The 7707-nt window shown below is 36.8% G+C and overlaps 1 non-coding gene across 1 annotated transcript; it reads left to right on the forward strand.

Moving 5' to 3' along the window:
* Positions 1-6989: 6989 nt before the first annotated feature.
* LOC112207189 (small nucleolar RNA SNORD30) lies at positions 6990-7059 on the forward strand. Its single transcript, XR_002941645.1, has one exon. It is a non-coding gene; the product is annotated as a small nucleolar RNA SNORD30 (small nucleolar RNA).
* Positions 7060-7707: the final 648 nt, after the last annotated feature.

A 7707-nucleotide genomic window follows, 5' to 3' on the forward strand; every position in this document is an offset into this window, starting at 1 on the left:
GAACCCAGGAGGCAGAGGTTGCAGTGAGCCGAGATTGTGCCACTGCACTCCAGCCTGGGTCACAGAGCCAGACTCTGTCTCAAAAAAAAAAAAAAAAGGAAAAAAGAAAAAGAAAATCAGTTGATAACATACATTTACCTAGGGACTCTAAATTAAATTCAATTAATCTATATGTCTATCCTTAATGCTATTACCATAGTGTCCTGATTACAGTTGCTTTGCAGTAAGCCTTGAAATTGGGAAATGTAAGTCTGACAACTGGGTTCTTTTTTAGGAGTTTTTGGTTACTTGGGGTTCCTCAAGTTCTCATATAAATTTTAGGATCAGCCTGTCAACTTCTATAAAAAAGTTAGCTGATAGGATTCTAGTAGGGATCACACTGAATCTGTAGATCATTTTGGGGAGTATTGCTATGTAAATAAACTAAGTTTTCTGATACATGAACATGAAATGTCTTTCCACTTATTTAAGTCTTCAGTTTTATTGAAAAATATTTTCTAGTTTTGAGTGTATGTTTTGTGCTTCATTCATAAAATTTACTCCTAAATATTGTATTCCTTTTGATGCTGTTGTAAGTTAAATTTTCTTAATTTCCTCTTTAGATTTTATCTCTAGTGTATAGAAATACAACTTATTTTTAATATAAATTTGTATCCTACAACTTTGCTGTACTTGTTTATTAAGTTGAATAGGTCTAATAGTTTTACTTCTTCCTCTCCAATATAGATGCAGTTTTTTTATTGCCTGTTTGCTGTGCTAGATAGATCCTCCAGTACCCTCTTAAATAACAGTGGTGAGGTTGGACATCTTTGTCTCATTTCTAATATTCATGGGAAATTTTTCAGTCTTTCACAATAGAGTATGATGTTAGCTGAAATTGTTCATAAATACCCTTTATTATGTTGAGGATTCCTCCTTTTTTTTTTTTTTTTTGAGACTGAGTCTCACTCTTGGCTCACTGCAACCTCTGCCTCCTGGGTTCAAGCAATTCTTCTGCCTCAGCCTCCCAAGTAGCTGGGACTACAGGTGCGTGCCACCACGCCTGGCTAATTTTTTATTTTTAGTAGAGATGAGGTTTCACCATGTTGGTCAGGCTGGTCTCGAACTCCTGACCTCGTGATCCACCCGCCTCAGCTTCCCAAAGTGCTGGGATTATAGGCGTGAGGATTCTTCCCTTTGTTCCTAGTTTTATGAGTGTTTTTTTTCTTTTTAATAATGAAATGGTGTTGAATTTTATCACATGCTTTTTCTGTTTCAATTGAAACGATCATGTGGTTTTTGTCTTTTTTTAATATGGTGCATTAGATTAATTGATTTTGTTTTGTGATTTTTGATTAGTCTATTCTTTGCCACAGCTGTTACCTACTATCTCAGGCAGCCAGTTTCAACAATTGCTTCTCACTGATTTTAATAAATGTTCCCAAGAAAAAGCCTGTTCATACTAGGTAAGCTCCAAGTCAGGTCAAATAAAGACAATTTTATTGGAAGTCTTCCTAGGCACCTTCAGGCAGGATATTATGGTCTGAATTGTGTCCCCAGAAAACTCACAAATAAAACCTTAACCCCCAATACCTAGAATGTGACTGTATTTGGAGATAAGCCTTTAAAGAGGCAACTAAGTTACAATGAGGCCATTATGGCAGGCTCTACTACAGTCTGAGTAGTGTTTTTCATATTAAGAGTAAATTTGGATTCACAAAGAGACAGCAGGGATGTCAGTGCACAGAGAAAAGATTATTTGAAGTAGCAGCAAGAGGGAAGTCATCTGCAAGTAAAGAAGAGAGGTCTCGGAAGTACACAATCCTGTTCTTGAATTTCTAGCCTCCAGAACTGTGAGAAAATAAATCTATGTTGTTTCATCTATCCATTCTGCAGTGTTTTCTTATGGCAGCCCTAGCAAACTCATATATTCAAGTAATGACAATTCTCCAGAAATGGGGTTTTAAAGGATCTCCAACCCTATTTTGTCCCTCCTGTACCAACCAGGCTTTTCATCATGATTGTGAGTTGTTGGTTTTCAAGGCTACCATGGAGCTTGGGGACGTGGGAATAGTACAAGTTAAAGGCCACAAAACTTGCTGTTCTTAGCAAGATTCATCTATATTTCTTGAACAAACAATCCTCAGATTTGCTGCAAATATATGGTCATTTCCAGACTTCTGAAAGTTTTTTCTGACCATTATTGACAGACTTTCATTGCTTTCGTAGCTAATAGAATTTTCAAAGGCTCTTACTTTACCACTTTTCACTGCCATCCTCTACCAGATATAAAATGTAATTAACCACTGTCCCTGGCATTCCTGATCATCATTATCCTATTCACACTTTAAAAAACAGTACGTATAGGCCAGGTGTGGTGGTTCACACCTATAATCCCAACACTTTGGGAGGCCGAGGTGGGAAGATTGCTTGATGCCAGAAGCTTGAGGCCAGCCTGGGCTACATAGAAAGACTCCATCTCCACAAAAAATAAGAAAATTAGCAGGGCATGGTGACTCACACCTGTAGTCCCCACTACTGGGGAGGCTGATGCAGGAGGATGGCTTAAGCCCAGGAGGCAGGAGGGTGAGGCTGCAGTGAGCTATGATACAGCCACTGCATTCCAGCCTGGGAAACAGAACAAGATCTTGTCTCTAAAATTAATTAATTAACATGTATAGCTTTCTAATATACTGATTTATTTATTATAACGTTTTCAACGTATTTATTATATCTTCTGTCTCCTCGCGCTAGACTATAAGTTTAAGAGAACTGGGGTATTTTCGTGTTTTATTCCATGATATATTTGCAGTGTCTTGCATGATACCTGGCCATACTAGTAATCAACAAAATTCTGAAATAAATCAACAAATATTTACTAGCTTTAACTGACAAGACATTGTGTAAGGCTTTGTGTACTGATAGAGTTGCGAAATAAATAAGCTCTAAGTCCTGCCATCTATGTTTATGATATAGAATGTGGCTCACAAGTAATTGAATTTCAAGTAGCATGTACTCAATACCATAAGACACATAATAATGAGTAGCTAGGTGATTTTGGGGAGGTAGATATTGGTTTTGTTTAGATAATTAAGATACTCTGCATTGTGATGTGATGCTATTTGAGATGGGCTTTAAAGGGTTAGTATGATTGCTATGAGCAAAGTTAAGTGTAGGTGAATGTACAGCATTGGAAGAAGAAATGTGAGCAAGAAAACACTTAAAATCTTAAAGGATATCTGTGGGAGGCTGAGCAGAACACTATAACTGGAAGTCCTTTTTATTTTTCTTGTGGATAGTGAGAGATAAGGCTAGAAGAATGGTAGGGGCAAGATTCTAGTAAGCCTTAATTATTTGTTAATAAAAATAATAACTGTTGCATGTTTACTATGTGTCAAGAACTTGGAAGCCAGTGATTCCTACAATATAAACCGTACCCTCAAGAAAATTGCAGAATGCTTTGAATGTCAGATTAAGAAAGGCATAAATTACCTTACTGTTACTATTGTGGTGAGACATCTGTCTTTTCTCAGAAAATTTTCTTACTCAGTGTTGCTTCTTCTAGAACATCATGTACAGGAAATAGTAGAGGGCATATTCTTGTGTCTAGCTTCTTTTGCCCAACATAATATGCCTGAGATTCATCCAGGTTGCTGTGAGTATATTTACTGGTTCCCTTTCATTGCAATCCTAGTCAGATATATGACAGATACACTCCAGAGTTTTCTATTTTAATGTATATCTGGCTTCAAAGATTAGCTGTACCACATTTTAGGATTATGAATAAATGGAATGGAGATAAAAACAGCCTGGGCATATAATATTGACAGAAGGCAGTCTGAACGAATAAGGAGAAAAGGGTTTTGAATCAGCAATAGGGCAAGAATTAGTATTAGCATGAGTAGAAGGAAAAGATACTTAAGTATTAAAAGGAGATTATAAAAGACTGCAGAAGCAGCAGTCGGCACTGGTGGTAATAATGAAAGGTAGATATAGAGGCTGCTAATACAACGCAGTGGTAAATCTCTATAACACAACTGAAAGAAATATGCAGAAAAACAATGGTCAGCGTAGTTGCTCTGATCAACAAATGAGAGAGATCAAGACTAAGAAGAAACACCCTGAAACAATGACCTTCCCCCCTTTAGTAAAAGATTAGCGACTCTATTAAGGATTAATGGTTGAATTTCAATTCACATCTCCAGAGTTTTTGAAGTGTTAACTGTAATTAGCTAATTGGTTTTATAATTAACTGCTCTGTTCTTCTAATATAGTTTTCACCCACATTATGTTTACTGTGTTATTCTCAAATTATTTCCTATATTATTTAAATTTGTTTTTTAAAATTTATGTACAATAAGACATTCTTTTTGTTATGCCATTCTATAAACTTTGACAAATGCTTAGAGCCGTGTAATCCTCACCACAACATGGGTGAATTACTTTTATTTTTAAGTCCTGGTTTTTTACAACTGTAGAAGGGTGTGTGTGTGTATGTGTTTGTGTAAGATAAAGGCTAGGGATAGAGATGTAATTTTTCCCCAGATATTTATGGATTAAAGAGTTAAACATAAAAAATAAAACATTGAAAGTATTCTAAGAAAATATGAAACAATATTTCATTACCATTTAGTGATACTTTGTTAATCATGAAACAAATCAGGAATTTTTATGAAAACACTAGCATCAGATTTGATTACATAGTTTATAAAAATTCATGTTTGGTAAAAGACTGTAAACAAAGCTAAATAAATAAGAAGCAAGAAAATATTTTGCAATATAGAGGAAGCGCAAAAGATTTTGGTCTAGTAGAAGTATAGTGTAGTGGAATTATAGTGTAGAACATTGGTCTTGAATTAAGTCAGAAAAGACAGATACATATCCTAACTTTGCCACATAAACCGTAGATGACCTTAGTGCAATTATGCATCCTCTTTCTCCTTATTGCCACATTTGTAAAATTAGCAAAATAGTAGTATTTATCTCATCAGATTTTTGGAGGTTCATAATTTACATTAAAGACTTGTTACAATAATTTGCTCATAGTAAATCCTTAATTAATATTAGCTATAGTATTACTTTCATTGTTGATAAATGATTCTGCAAATCAGTAAGAAAACAGCAAGCAGACTGCGGCGGGTTGGGGGAGCGGGCGGAGGGGAGGACGGGGGGAGGCGGCGGAGGGGCTCACACCTGTAATCCCAGCACTTTGGGAGGCCAGGGTAGGTGGATCACCTGAGGTCAGGAGTTCGAGACCAGCCTGTCCAACATGTTGAAACCCCGTATCTACTAAAAATACAAAAGTTAGCCGGGCATGGTGGCATGCATCTGTAATTGCAGCTACTCGGGAGGTGGAGGCAAGAGAATCACTTGAACTGGGGAGGTGGAGGTTGCAGTGAGCCAAGATCATGCCACTGCACTCCAGCCTGGGCAACAGAGCAAGATTCTATCTCAAAAAAAAAAAACAAACAACAAAAAACAAAAAAGACAAAAATACCAACAAGAAGATTTTAAAGAAAAAAACAGGAAATTTCATAAACATAATATCTTCAGAAAATAAAATACATATGGCTAATAAGTATGCAAAAGATGCTAAACTACATAATTAACGATACACAATTATTTAAATGAAATAATAACTTCAATCAAAATGAAAAATATTAAAATTTGATGATGCAACTATATAGATATTTTTATATACTGTGTTAGCCAAGGTCCTCCAAGAATCAGAGACCAAGATATGATTATTCATATAAGAAATTTATTGAAGGCCGGGCACGGTGGCTCACATCTGTAATCCCAGCACTTTGGGAGGCCGAGGTGGGCGGATCACGAGGTCAGGAGTTGAGACCAGCCTGACCAACATGGTGAAACCCCATCTCTACTAAAAGTACAAAAATTAGCCAGGCGCGGTAGTGCGCACCTGTGATCCCAGCTACTCAGGAGGCTGAGGCAGGAGAATCGCTTGAACCTGTGGAGGTGGAGGTTGCAGTGAGCCGAGATCGCACCATTGCACTCCAGCGTGGGTGACAGAATGGGATTCCGTCTTAAAAAAAAAAAAAAAGAAAGAAAGAAATTTATTGAGAGAACTACCTGTGATAGAAAATGGGGAAGGAGCTGAAAGAATCTGGGAGAACTGCCAAACCACAATGCAGAACTGGCTCTGGATGAAAGGGAAGGGTAAAGAAGGAAGAATTAAATAAAGGTTGGGAGAGAAAGCATTCTAGACTTCATTGTGGTTTAAGAGACTTCTGAAAGGTCGTTGGAGAGTCCTTGAGCCAAAATCCCCTATCAGAGCAGCCCTGCATGTCTTAGAAATGGACCTGTCTTAGAATCTCTGCTGTGCTCAATTGTTTACTGGCTAGAAGCAACCCTTAGGAAGAGTGGTCTGTGCACAGCATAAGTACTGTGATGGATTTCTAAGTGCTACAACTGGGCCGCAGGTCAGTTACACTCTCTTCCATCAGAGATATAAGAAGCACATTTTCATGGCACTATGAATGGTGTATTAGTCCATTCTCACACTGCTATGAAAAAATATCCGAAACTGGGTAATTTATAAAGAAAAGAGGTTTAATTGACTCACAGTTCCACATTGCTGGGGAGGTCTCAGGAAACTTAAAATTATGGTGGAAGGCAAAGGAGAAGCAGGCACCTTCTTCACAGGGCAGCAGGACGAAGTGAGTGCAAGCAGGGGAAATGCTGTATGCTTATAAAACCATCAGATCTCATGAGACTCTCTCATTATCATGAGAACAGCATGCGGGAAACGGTCCCCATGATCCCATTACCTCCACCTGCCCCCACCCTTGACATGTACGGGTTATGGGGATTACAATTGAAGATGAGATTTTGGGTGGGGACACAGGCAAACCATATCAAATGGCAACATATATTTATATATTTGTAGGTCATTTTAGCAATAGTTTTTACATTTGGAATGTTCATTTCCTTTCACATGGCAGTTCTACCTGTAAGAATTTATCCTTCAGAAATATACAACTATATATATACATGATGACTTACATGGACTCTCATTCAGCTAATGACTTGCTGCTGAAACATGGAAATCTGATTTTTAAAAATATAAAATAAGTAAAAATATAAATAAATTAAAATAAAATAAATTTTTAAAATAATTACACGACTGTAAAAATCTATGAAAAGTAATGATCATTGCATCATCATGGGTCATTGTTGAAAATTAGAAACAATTTAAAAGTTAATCAATAGGGAACTTGGAAACAAATAACAGCATTGAATATGATATTGTCAGGATATATGTACATTGAAAGGAATACATGAGATAGTATTGAGCAATAACGGATTACAAATAATTTGGATGTCTCCTGTGAACTTTCATGTCTATGAAAAAGAAAGTAAACCAAGTAAGTTGAATAAAAGTGCTCATCTTTCTGAATATAAGCTGAAATTTTAGCTCAATATTTTGTCTCATAAAGAAAATGAAACATAAAATTTTTCTCATAGTAGAGAACCCTTCTTAATTACTTTCTTTTTTTATTATTATTATACTTTAAGTTCTGGAGTACATGTGCAGAATGTCCAGGTTTGTTACATATGTATACACGTGCCATGGTGGTTTGCTTCACCCATCAACCCACCATCTACATTAGGTATTTCTCCTAATGCTATTTCTCCCCTAGCCCCCCACCCTCCAACAGGCCCCAGTGTGTGATGTTCCCTTCCCTGTATCCATGTGTTCTCATT

Source organism: Pan troglodytes, chromosome X, assembly GCF_028858775.2.
Source record: "Pan troglodytes isolate AG18354 chromosome X, NHGRI_mPanTro3-v2.0_pri, whole genome shotgun sequence".
Lineage (NCBI taxonomy): Eukaryota > Metazoa > Chordata > Mammalia > Primates > Hominidae > Pan > Pan troglodytes.